At 44.2% G+C, this 12554-nt stretch overlaps 1 protein-coding gene across 1 annotated transcript in view; it reads left to right on the forward strand.

The window, feature by feature from the left end:
• The first annotated feature begins 375 nt into the window (after positions 1-375).
• The window catches only part of elfn1a (extracellular leucine-rich repeat and fibronectin type III domain containing 1a), a 54116-nt gene continuing 41937 nt past the window's right edge, over positions 376-12554 (forward strand). The window contains exon 1 of the mRNA XM_066689756.1: positions 376-460. The gene's annotated coding sequence lies outside the window, so the exon portion shown is untranslated. The remainder of the gene's footprint in view (positions 461-12554) is intronic.

Below are 12554 nucleotides of genomic sequence, written 5' to 3' on the forward strand. Positions count from 1 at the left end.
TATCAGTGCTTTGAAAGGCTGCTGTTTAAGACAGCTACTAAAGTAAAGCGCTGCCTTCCTGAGTGGCTTCGGGTGAACAGGAGCTTGACACCCAGCACCGTATTTAAAAACAAACATCCGTACCATAATGGTCAGAGTGTTAAAACCCATATCTGTGGACATTTAATGTGGTTGTGTTCGGTGAGGCCTACAGCGTCTTCTCGCGATTATCCTGTTGGCCGGAACACAGCATCACAAGGATTTAATGCTATTGTTGAGCAAGGGTGAAAATTGAATTGTTGTTTCGGTTACAGAACAGAAACCAGAGCAGGTCAATAACTGTGATCTCTCTTCCTCTTCTTCTTTGTCTTTCTCCCCTTTTTGTGTTAGGAAAAGCAAGCGAAGCCATGCGAAGACAAAGAGAAATGCCAGAAGACGAAGCAACGCGTTTCTCTTGGACAATTTAACCTGAATAGAAAAGGTGAGTACAGGAATTGAGCTCTAATCTCTTACCAAGCATTTTGCATTTGCAGTGCTAGTTTTAGAGTCTCTCTTAAAGGATCTGGGGGGACGGGGACCCACAAAACTCAGGATTATAAAAATGCCAAATCGGAAAAGACCAGAGTTCTTGCATTGTTAAAATGAATTAATTAATTTGCCACAGATTTCCCGACGCATACGAAATCAGTCTCACCTTTTGAGGTGTTCATCAATCTGCGAGTTGATTTATATTGCAAGACCTCGTTTGTGATTTAATAACGATGGGGTCGAGGTCTGGTATGAAGGCATGTTTGAATGATGCCATGTTGATGTGTTCCTCATAATGTATGACATATACAGTATAAACAGGAAATTACACATTTGTTAGCACGGCATATAATTACACTGAAATTACCAGCAATTATTGAAGGGTTACTAATTAACAAAGCCCTATTCTTCAAGTTAATTAACTTAATGAATATGAGGTTTCAGAGTGGAAAGCTGCTACCGCAAGCATGTGTGATTTATGATCTCATTTGGGTGCAAAAACACCAACCGCGCAGATTTAACATGTCATGCCATAACTTTTATTTGTATTTGATCAGAAATGGCATTTTTAGATGGATTTCTATGTTCTTTTGTTTGTTGAACTACAGTACCATAAGAATGCCATACGAATGGCGTGCAAATATACGGGTTGAGTATCAAATTAACTGTCAGCGTGTGTGGATTGTGACACACTCGTCTCGTCACACACTCTTTGCGGACTCTGTGCTTGACACTGCCTTCCACCTCTTGGCTTATATTTGTTATTCAGCAGCTCCACAACTTCTCACAAACTCTGACCATATGGCGTCCAGGTGACCGTAAAGTACGTCTTGTCCTCCTGGCCAGGGGGGGCTTGTATATATCGGAACCAGAAGCCTTTACTGATCTTGCTACACAATGTCATTTTAAGTGCTTAACCTTTACCAAATGCTCCCTCCGCTGGTGCACAACCATCGGCAGCGCCACAGCCTGTCAGGGAAGGTGATGTCAGTACTGATGCCTAAAAAGTAGAAGAAAAGGCTGACATCAGGTGGAAGATTTTGAAGAGGCTGAGACACATGCTGACTAGGCTCTGTGCAAAGCTGAGATCATACACAGGCTGAGCAACAGCCGTCTTTTATGTTTTTGCTTCTGATGGTAGTTTCTTATTTGTCTAATCCGGAGCTGTTTTCATGTCCTGTGATTGGAGATTTTTGACCCTCTGTTTTCTATTTTTAATAGCCCCTGGGGGCTCCGGGAGAGATCAATGGAGAGAGATGTGTCTAATTTGGCAGAGAGAGGCAGTAATTTATCAGTAATTTATCATTTATAGACTCTATAGGCTGCAGACACATGGATCTGTCGGTGTTTTAGGTTTAATTTTATCTGACAGATGTGGCAATTACCATTTGAAAACTAAAACAAAAATGTTGACATCACAGGCCTTTATATCCAAACATTGGCAACGCTGAATATAATGTAATATAATGACTAATATAATGATTTCAGATGCTCATCAAATTTGAATGTAATATTTGATTAACAAACTTGAAATGAGAATCTTTTTGATGTTGAAATTGTCAGTGAATGTTAACCTAGGAGAATGTTACTCGAGATTAATATTCAATTACTTGAGCCTTCAAATTGTGCTCTGCTGCATCAAATGGACAGGGGGGTAAAACACATCTGTTTGACATTTTTAAATAATAAGAACGAAACCCACACGCTTCGTTATGAATAACCGCAGTCGGAGCCGGCGCCAGGTACAGCGGTCTCACAGGCACTCCCGCCACATCTTCCTTGCCTCGACTGTTTTGTCGGCTTTGGAGTATTGTGTTTAATCCCGTGCGCGTGTGTATGCCGGCGTCTCACGCAGAGATCCTCCTATTCCTTGCCGGCGAGGAGAGGGGATGAGCGGCCGCCTGGGTAAAGATAGAAGGACTTATCTTACAAGGATGCATCGCCGCGCAAGTCAGTCCCCAGCAGAGATATCGGCCGCTGCAGCAGTCAGTTATCGCGGAGGTCCCCCCCGCCTCCCACTCTCTGAATATTCATCGCGCTGCGTCAGCTGCCGGCCTTTCGAAAAGCTTGGCATTGACATTCGCTGTGATTCTGCTCCAGGGAAACCCAGGGTATTAAATTCATACATCAGGACGTGACACGATACAGAAAGCATGAGAAATAAGAGCGGCTTGTTATCGATTTTTCAATACCGACTGCAGCTGCGGCTGGAGTAAAAGGACCAGAGTTAAAGTTATAAGATGGAAAGGAATTCCTCTATGAAACAAAGTAAGAATAAGTATATTTTAACATCCCCCTCCCCCAGATCTAGATCTATATTCTCTTCGCACACTGTCACACACAAGCATGCATTTTCATTAACCGTGAGTGGAGCGTAATGAGATTGTTTTGTTTTGTTCAATTTTGATTTGGGAGAAATGCTTGAATTTACCTTTGCTATGGTGCGGTATCATGTTATGTGTTATTTATTGTGAGCAATACGGATTTTAATTAGCACAGAATTTAATGAGCAGATAAATACAGTCATTTAAGAAGATCAACTCGGCTACATAAAAGTTTAGAAAGAGATGATTTGGTTTTTTTAGACGCATTGAAAAATTGTTGTTGTCAAAATGTTTGCTTAGTAGATACTAAAATTGAATAATTGAGAGTAGGTGTAAAGTGAGCGTGGCAGTTTGTCAAACAGAATCAGTCCCCACAGTAAACTGCAGTAAACCGCAGAGAGGCGTCGCTGTGATGGACTGAAAATGGAAATTGGGGACAATTACAACAGCAAAACACAATTATCTGACGACTTTGTGAAGCCATATGTGTTAATTAATGGTTTTCAGCAGATTATTTTATTGGTTTAGGTGTTTTTTTCTGCATAGTTGGACATTTTGGGGAAAAGGTTTGTAGCCAACGCCCAGATAAGTCTCCCTTACACTTACTTGGGTCAGTAGGATTGTCCAGGTGACCCCGAAGTTTTCAACGCCATTTGTACATATGTGTAATTAATAGCTGCAGCAGCCACATGCCATAATGAAGTATAACTGTGGGAACATTTCCATTGGGGTGAGACACAGATAAAATCTATCCTTCATAATTTATTAGAGGTGGCACACTATATATTTCTGCTCCTCCCCAACGTACCCGGACACTTTACGGTCCCCATTTCGCCTGATTGGGACACGGTTCAGCCCTGCGATTTGTTCTCTGTTCATCTGTCCATCGTCTCGGCGGCCGACAGCAGGGACTGCGAATCTGCCGCTGAGAAACTGGGTCACGGAGCTGGAAACCTGGCCGTGGAATATCAATATGAAGTCAGGGAAGGGAAGTGTGATTGACAGCCCCTGAGAGCGAGAGAGAGAGCAAGAGAGAGACGGTGGCTCTGTTGCATTTCAAGTGATAACAGCTTTGTGTAAAATAAAATAAATAAATATACACATGGATACATTAACCAGCACTCCATCAATTGACTCTTTCTGCTCTGATACCCTTGTGGACTCCAGATGTAGTTTTATAATTTGTAATATTAACAGGCCCATCGCTCCATTCTATGTATGTATACATGCCTGATTTCAGCACACCTGAACTCTGACCCTAGTATCCCTGGACGTGCTGCTCTTCTCTCAGTGTTTATCTGCTGCATTTGGAGCCCAGCTCCTGTAACCCTTCCTCATTGGCCCCTCTCTGCTCTTCTCAGAGGGTTTTCCCTCTGTCCTGCTGATGGGGGGACAGGAGCTCTGCAGCTTTCTGTCTCCGATCACGACAGCTGCTGTGAGCCGCCATAGCTCACGTCTCGGTAGTATTTACAGCGACTCAGCACATTCGCCAGCATCTCGGTCGCGGTCACACGTCTCCGTGGTGCGGTGGCTTATCTATTAACTGTTTGTGTCACGATTAGATTAAAATAATAACCTGCGCTGGTTGGGACCCGTGTCCGTAGTGTACTGCCTGGACAGACATCATCACTACCGCATGTATTGCCTCTTATTAAAGCCTTGTTGTTTTCGACACACAAACCCTGCCCAGCATTATCCATTATTACAGTGAGCTCAGCGCTAGAAACTGGACAGTTAGCGCGTTATGGTCTCTGCAGCCAGCACCCCCAAAAGCCATTCTCCATCCTGAACAGCAGGCAGTCATTTATATCTAATCACTTACATTTCCCCACCATCCACCGTGCGAGAGGAAGAGATTAATAAAGTGCAATCACGCCCCACGATCTGGCGATTGTGTGCGCAGCGAGGCTTTATCTCCCGCCTCCTGAAGAAAGGAAATCTATTATAAACTGTTTTTCAGATCCACTGTGCTGATATGTGTATTTACACAAGTCGCTGTCTTTGCGTTGGCGCCATTTTGTTCCCATTTGCTGGCGGATTGTCCCTCACCCAGAGTTACAGGACACATTGTGTATTTCAAATGCATGTTACAAGTGTGACAAACAGGGACCGTATTGAAATGCATTGAAGCAAGAAGGAGCAATCAATCTGTATTGTTGCAGGTATTACGAAATCCTTAAAACTGAAATATATATATTTTTAAAGTACATTTTTAAAAAGTAGGTCAACGGAAACTTGAAGTAAAAAATTATGCCAACCTTGGCCAACAAATCGGCGCAGATGGAGATATAAAAACAGGATGGAGTGCATTTGGAAGGAACTGAACGCTCATGAAAGGAGATCTACCCACTTGCCTGAAGAGTAAAGTATTTGATGAATGTGTATGGCCAGCGCTCACTTATGCATGTGAAACCTAGTCACTTAACGCAAAAATGATACAGAAACTGCGGACGACACAAGGAAGCTGCTTGGAGTAACAAGAAGAAATAGGAAAATAACTGAATGGATCTGAGAACAAACCAAAATGTGTGACATCGTTGAAAGAGTGAAGAACAGATCAAAGATGGACAAAGGAAGCTATTGAATGGATCCCAAGAGATGAAGAAAGACCTAGAAGACCACAGAGAAGATGGGAAGAAGAAATAAAAAACATGTTACATGTGTGACGTGAAGAGAAGTAGTAGATCAAAGCAAATGAAAACATCTTGAGGAGCTTTTATCCAGCAGGGGATCGATATGGGCTGATAGTGATGATATAAAAATATGTGTATGTGCATGTATACATATATATGAGGTACATAGAGTCTATGAATATTTTAGCCTGTTAGTGTCTTTAGAAGCTCAGCTGGTGGAGGTCATGGCCAATGAAGAGGTGGATGGCCAGGCTGAGGACACAAATAGATGACAGATTCAGATTGGAAACCATCCTTTCAGCACTGGCCAACTACACATGTTTTGTGTTTTTAAATAATCAAAAAGGATTTAATTACAAACATATGAAACGGATGAACTGTCCCTCTTTCAATGAGCAGATCAAACATCTGTATAAAGCCTAATCGAATTCCCTGGCGGCGCCCCGATATCCTCTTTGATACTTTGATATTTAATTGCTAGGCCTTGCTTCCATTAATCAAATGCAATGTTTGGTTTACACAAACTGCATTTAAACGGCCTTGAAAAGCAGTTTCTCATCTAGAGTATGAGATTGCGCATGTTACTCATGTAAAGGAATTCGAGTTGACAAAAGTGATCAATCTTTGTTGAAAACAAAAACTCGCACAACTGTTTGTCTCTCCTGTGTGCGAATTGGCCTCCGTGTAACAGCCACTGAGACGCATCCAGTCAAGCACATCGCAGACCGAAGGTGCAATAAATGATACGGAGAGCCATTGGGAGAATGGAAATGAGAATTAAATAGCCGATCCTAATGCGTGTTGTTGATTTGGTTTTTCTGTGCACACTGGCTCATGTCAAGTGTGGCAAATTGCAAACCCTTTAATTAGTGTGAAAACACAAAGTCTATTACTCGGAGAGCGAGTGTGCCGCAGATTTGAGGAGGAGAGTGTATCCTTTAGGGACAGCTGTCATACGGTATTATTATTAACAGTCTCAGATTTTATTTCCCACAAAACGCTGATGACAAACGCTGGCACACGGCCTAGTAAAGCGAGCGGCAGTCCACTAACTCGGTGAAGTGATACACCGCCGAGGAAGAGGGGAAAAAACATACAGCTAGTGTTTAGTCGTTTATTGGCCGACCGTGTTTGGAAACTCATGGTCTGAAACGGGAGACACAGGTTAGTAACTTGTAGCTTCATAGAAACCCAGCAGCTCAGACCTACTTCAGCAGCACTGCAAAGAGATCAGGCTGGGCTTATGTGTATTAAATGGTGTGAATATGATTTTATTGGATGCTTGTAAACTGATTCGATCTGCAGACGTCCCATTAAGATATCTACCTACTACTGATGCTTCCTCTTCTGTCCTGAGTAATTCAGGATTAAATGGCGTCTGTGATCCGGTCGAGATGGCTTAGTTTGGACTTCATAAACAAACCCCAACCTCCCAGCTCCTGAGAAAGGAAACTATATCGATGAATTGCACTTCTTTCAGCACAAGAGAGGGCGCATGAGGAGTTAAAGGAAGACAGGGCCTCGATCGGTTTGTAAACATTTAATTACTGATGTAACGTGGTCAATCATTTAAGAGATTTTCGAGGTCTGCCGCCTGGTTTGCATGCTGCACCAGACACACATGGTTAACCTGCCGGTGAACTGCAGACCTGTCTTTGTGGTTGTGGATCAGATTTAATTCTGCTATGGTAATTGAAGTAATGTACTCTCCTTTATCTTGTTTATTAATGGGGGGCTGGCGAGGGGGTAACCGTACTTAATTCTGAGGGAAAAACTTACAAAGAAGTCATGCTACAACCTAGTCTCATTTTATCAGCTAACTTGCATTGGAATTGGGCTAAAGGAACAGCCCCGTTTGGCTGTGTGGAAATCGAGGCACGCAAACGGACCATCCGAATATATGCTTACGCAGTTTTGTTGCGGGTAAGGTCTTAATAAAATCAGTCCTGTACCGGGTCTTAGGGTGGATTAGTGACACATTTAATTAGGCAAGGAGGCTGCCAGGCTGTGTGAGTGAGGGATGTATTGAAGAGTATGGAAAATCCCAGGCAGGCGCAAGCTGCCGGGCTGGGGACATTCACCTTCTAACCAGGGCAATCCCCCCCACCTCAGCGCCCGGTCACATGGCTGAGCCCTGGAGCTGACCCTTGCTTTCACACAACGGGCCTACGGAGAGAAAAACAAAGAAGCTGTAAGAACGAGAAGAACAAACGCGACCCGGAGGTTTGAAGAGGCGTCCGTGTCTTCTCCGGGCCCAGATGGTACGGCCATCCTGTCTCACACGGAGAGGCAAAGAATAACCATACAATGAGGTAAATAAGCATCATACATTTACTACCTCAAAGCATCCGATAATCTCCCTTAATTCCCCCCCGTGACATGCGTTGGTGATTAGGCGCAGCAGTTTCTCATTCTGTTTTCTCTGCCTTCGAAACGTGAACCCGTAGTGTTTCCTATTTACCAATTCACAGTTATGTAATAATCATAATAACAATAATGTAAAGCTGCGTACGGTGCAGTGGGCTTGTGTTTATGTAAGCGATTGCAGCCACTTTCAAAATCATCAGAGGAGAGCGAACAGCAACCACACACCGGAGAAAGTATTTTAAGGATTTAATCATTAGCAGGATCAAAGCAAAACCTTTTTTAGCATCATATTAGCAGAGCATTTAATTTTGTTTTGTAAATAGCAATCTGATTTGTACCAGCATTAAATTAAAGCGTAGCCATACTGGTTGTCAAGTCACATGAATTGTAAACATCTGTGCCGAGAAGCCGGGCACACAGAACCGGTTGCCTCTCGCCTTCATTCACGGCATTAATATTCAGGGTTTCGGAGTTCAGGTGGCTCTGAGAAGTGTCTCGAATGCCTGTGGAGTCGTCTCAGGGTGTGTTACATCTCAACATCACACACACAGGCAACATCTAGTGCCACAGCTAATCTATGGCACCAACCACATTGTTGAGACCGATCCATACATCCACTCACAGACGCACGATCAGTAGGCCACCTCCTCAATGTCAATCACTGTGTCGGCCAGCAGATTGTGTGTGTGTGTGTATATGTGACTAGTTTTTTGACTTACCCCTTTATAGACACTATGCATACATGTATATACTATCTTCATTCTGTTACAGACAACTAATAGTTTATTAATTTGTGTGACTATTTTATCCTCATCCAGCTGGGTCCTGTAAAGCCCAATTTCACCACTTTTGAGCAGCTGTTCTTGTCCGCGGGGTTCCTGTCCCTTTGTCCACCTGTCTCCTTTTCCGTCTTGCACACTTGTCTCTGCCTGTCAGTCCTCTTTATGCTCCCGTGGGTTTTTCACCCATCACTTTGTGTGTTCCCTGTCCAGATTTATGTACATGAATGCAGGCGACAGACACAGGCCAGAGAAATCACTCCAGACCATTTTGTGTCGGTCCTGTTTATTCACAACATCTGGCTTTTAGCAGATAATGTAAACAGACCCAGACGCACGCGGGCCCTCACCTCCCCTGGCCCAGCCCGTGCATTTGTTCAACATGTTCCTGTATGTAAATGTTGCAGGCCAGCTCCGATGCCAGCGTCCTGTTGCGTTTGAACCACTCGTTCTCAGTCCTTCTGGGTCTGGTTCAGATATATCCACGCTGCCAGAGAGTCAGAGGTGATGGAAGGAGGGCCCGTTAATCTGCATACGAGCAGTTGCTTTTAATTAAGAGCTTCCAGCCGAGAGAGAGAGGTGCCATCTACTGGTAGACTCGGACCAGTTTCCCCAGCTTTGCAAACAGGGAAAGGAGAACTGGGTCTAGGGGGAGCCTGGCTACTGGGAGTATCGTATTGTATTTTATAAAATTGTTTTATAAAAGAAAACACAGGAATCTGAAAGGTTTTTCATTGTTCTAGTAGAGACCTATTGGGCAAGTGAAGAATTGAACAAGAACATATGGATGTAAACCTATTGAAAAAAGACAGAAAAAGGAAAAAAAGTTGATCCTGTTCTGGCTGAAGACGTTATTGAAAATGGAAGGGTCACAACAGTGGGTAGTCAACCCATTTTAAAACTGTAGTATGGATGTACATAATATTTACCAATCTATATCTATTTCATCTATCATATTTGCATTTATTTTTGGAGAGGTGTTTTGAAAGCTTTTGGAAACCCAGCCCAGTCAGGCCGAATGTCTCCCATGTGACTCGGCTGGACTGAGACTCCGCCCCAGTGTCTCATGTGATCAAACGCTCCTCAGAAGCTGTTTCCGTGTCCAGATGTTAGGCTCGGGGAGTCCAGGCATGCCGTTTAATGCCATCATGTTTGCCAGCAGGTGTTTTGCAGTTTAGTGATGTTCATTTGTTTTTTGTTTTTAATAGCTTTTATATCCACCTGAAAGCAGGTCTTCTGAACAAAGGTACTGGCTCCCCCTTCGCGCTGGTAAGGCCAGTCAAACACCTGGAAACGTCTTTAATGCCAGTGCCCCGTCCTGCAAGGATTACACTTGAAATCTGCGTTGTCTTTGTTTCCTCTCGGTGAAGACCATGGCAACTGCAGTCTGTTTAATGGCATTGACTGAAGGTCTCATTTATCTGAGCGAAAGACAGGCCTGTGGAGAGTTTAAACCATCAGCAATTAACAAAACATCATAATAAAGAAACAGGTGCTTCAGCTGGAAGGCTTCGCCGCACTTCTTTATTGGGTTGCTGAGGTCATAACAGACGGGGCTTGATTTGTCTTATTACAGTTCTTATCGCTGGACAAGTTAAAGCCAAGGGAAATCCAGATCCGTGCTTTGATCGCGAGAAGCACGATCTTCAAAACCCCTTGAATAAATGCACTGGGCGATATCAGGACAAGCCCACGACTCCAATCCAAAAGCAAAGAACAGGTTTTTAAAGCGCTAATCAATCACCTAAACCAGGAAAATGGCCACTTGGTGAAGTTACCGTCACGTAATCAGATTGGCTTGAGATGAAAGAGAAGGCGACAGAGCGTCCTCTCAGACACCTTTCAGAGCTCCTGTCTGGAAGCGCTTCCGACACTTTTAACAGCTTGTCACGTTATCAGAGCCTCAATAGGGAAATATCTCTCCTTTATCAGCTTTCAATGATCGGCCGGCAGGTCTGACAACTCGGTGTTCTGTAGTGCACAGGAAGACAAAATGATGAACTGTCAAGCACGGCTTTCCTGATCTGTGATACAGCGGGTCAGATTTCTCTTAAGTGGTTGGCAGGTATTTGTGTAACTTCGGTGTTTCCCTGTGCCGCGTTTTTATTTTAGTAAAGGCTGGTCTATTCGCGCGTGTGACCTTCAGAGGCGTTGACACCGCGTGGCACACAGATGTTGGTTGCGTGCCTGTCAGAGCGGCCCGGGAGAGAGCTGGTGTCACAACTCCGGAACAAAACAACCTTGTGTTTCAGTGTGTGCCTATCATTGTTCAGAAGATGCAACAAAATAAATCAAATGCGCTGCTGTTTCTGTCACCGTTTAGTGTGTGAAAGACCTCACATCTGAGATGGTAGGAACAGCAGAGCGATGGTCAGATCCTAATGGTAAACTCTCAGCTGGAAATGGGAGACCTTGAGGTTAGTTCAGACTGCGCCACAGACTTTTTTGTGCTGCCGAAGAGCATGCAGCTTTATTTACTCACATTTCCCAAACAAGCTTAGGACACCATGAGCAAATATTGGTAAAGCTGTTCTGCCTCCTTCTCTTACAGACGGTTTGGTTTTCTTCCGACCCCTTTGTAAACAAAAGTGTACACATCTGTCCGTGAAATATCGGTCCGTAAATCGCACATATTGGAGTCTAATGCAGGGTCTAATAAGGTGACTTGTACACTAAAATAGACCTGTGTTTTGTGTCCGTGGTTTTAAACCTGCTTCAAAGGCAAGGGGAACTAATGGCGAGTCTTAAAGTGACGTTAAAGTCTTCGTCACACAACGACCTCCATCCCAACCCCCCGGGAAAGCACTCAATGTATATATAGTTATGTGGCAATGTATATAAATGGACATGACTCGTTTCCTAACTGTAACCCCACTGTCTCCTGGGAGTGATGCTCGGCTACGAGTGACCTCGGACTTAATTGATTGTCATGATCTGGTATTGATTGGGGCCGGCCACTGAACAAATTAAGAAGCTTTACTGATAATCAATGATTAAACCTGGCATACACAAGACGTTATTAAATGTAATGGTTACAATCACGGAGGAAAAAGAAGAAAATAAAGCACTCACCCCGTGTTTCTTTAACGGACGGGTTTGATTTGTGTTGATACTGCTGGATCTCGCAGTGGAGACCTGGGATTGTCTTGATCGTTATCTTCGCTGTGTAATGGCCGGTTTTCATGGCAGGGATAAATAGAAGGGCTGAGTCACTCTCCTTGGGTGGGGGCAGCTGGAGATCGGGATCAAGGGGCTTTTCTTCCGTGGGGGCAACTCACCTCTCAGACGGGCAATGGGAAGAGACAGCTTTCCGATCGCAGTCGGTCAGTCCCTCACATAGAGCGCACAACAGCAGGGACAGACAGAGGGACTCGTATCACATTCCTGTCACTTGTCTCCTGTGCCATCGCAACTTTACTCTCGACGCATTGGAGTAAAAACATTCTGTGAGACGTCATGATGCTCAGAAGGATGTTTATTTTTTACGTGGCATTGCTCTCCTCAGAGGAGTCAGAGACCAAGGTCTGCCCAGCCCCATACGGCACATTATTAGCTGTCAGAAAGAATGGGGACATTTGTGTCTCCTCTAGAAACTGATCTGCTGTAGCCCTGTCCTGTCTGACTGCTCACTGCATCAGAACATTGTGTGTCACCTTTTGTAAAGCCGTGAGGATGATAAAATACAGGAGGAAAGATTAGCTCAGCTACCTTAAGCCATTAGAGGAAGACTATCCTTGTAAAGACATATTTATATATGTATGTGCAATCATTCAGATGACTCAAAATGCTCCCTGAACCTCCATCTCCCTCTCCTCTGAATTCGCTCTGCCTGTTTGCCACCGAGCCCCTTTGAAATGCCTTCATGAGACAGAACTGCCTCATCTCCTCACATGTCCATCTCGGCCGACAGCGCCCAGTCGGGACAATCCCCCCACGCCTGCTCC

Source organism: Amia ocellicauda, chromosome 17 (assembly GCF_036373705.1).
Source record: "Amia ocellicauda isolate fAmiCal2 chromosome 17, fAmiCal2.hap1, whole genome shotgun sequence".
Taxonomy (NCBI): domain Eukaryota; kingdom Metazoa; phylum Chordata; class Actinopteri; order Amiiformes; family Amiidae; genus Amia; species Amia ocellicauda.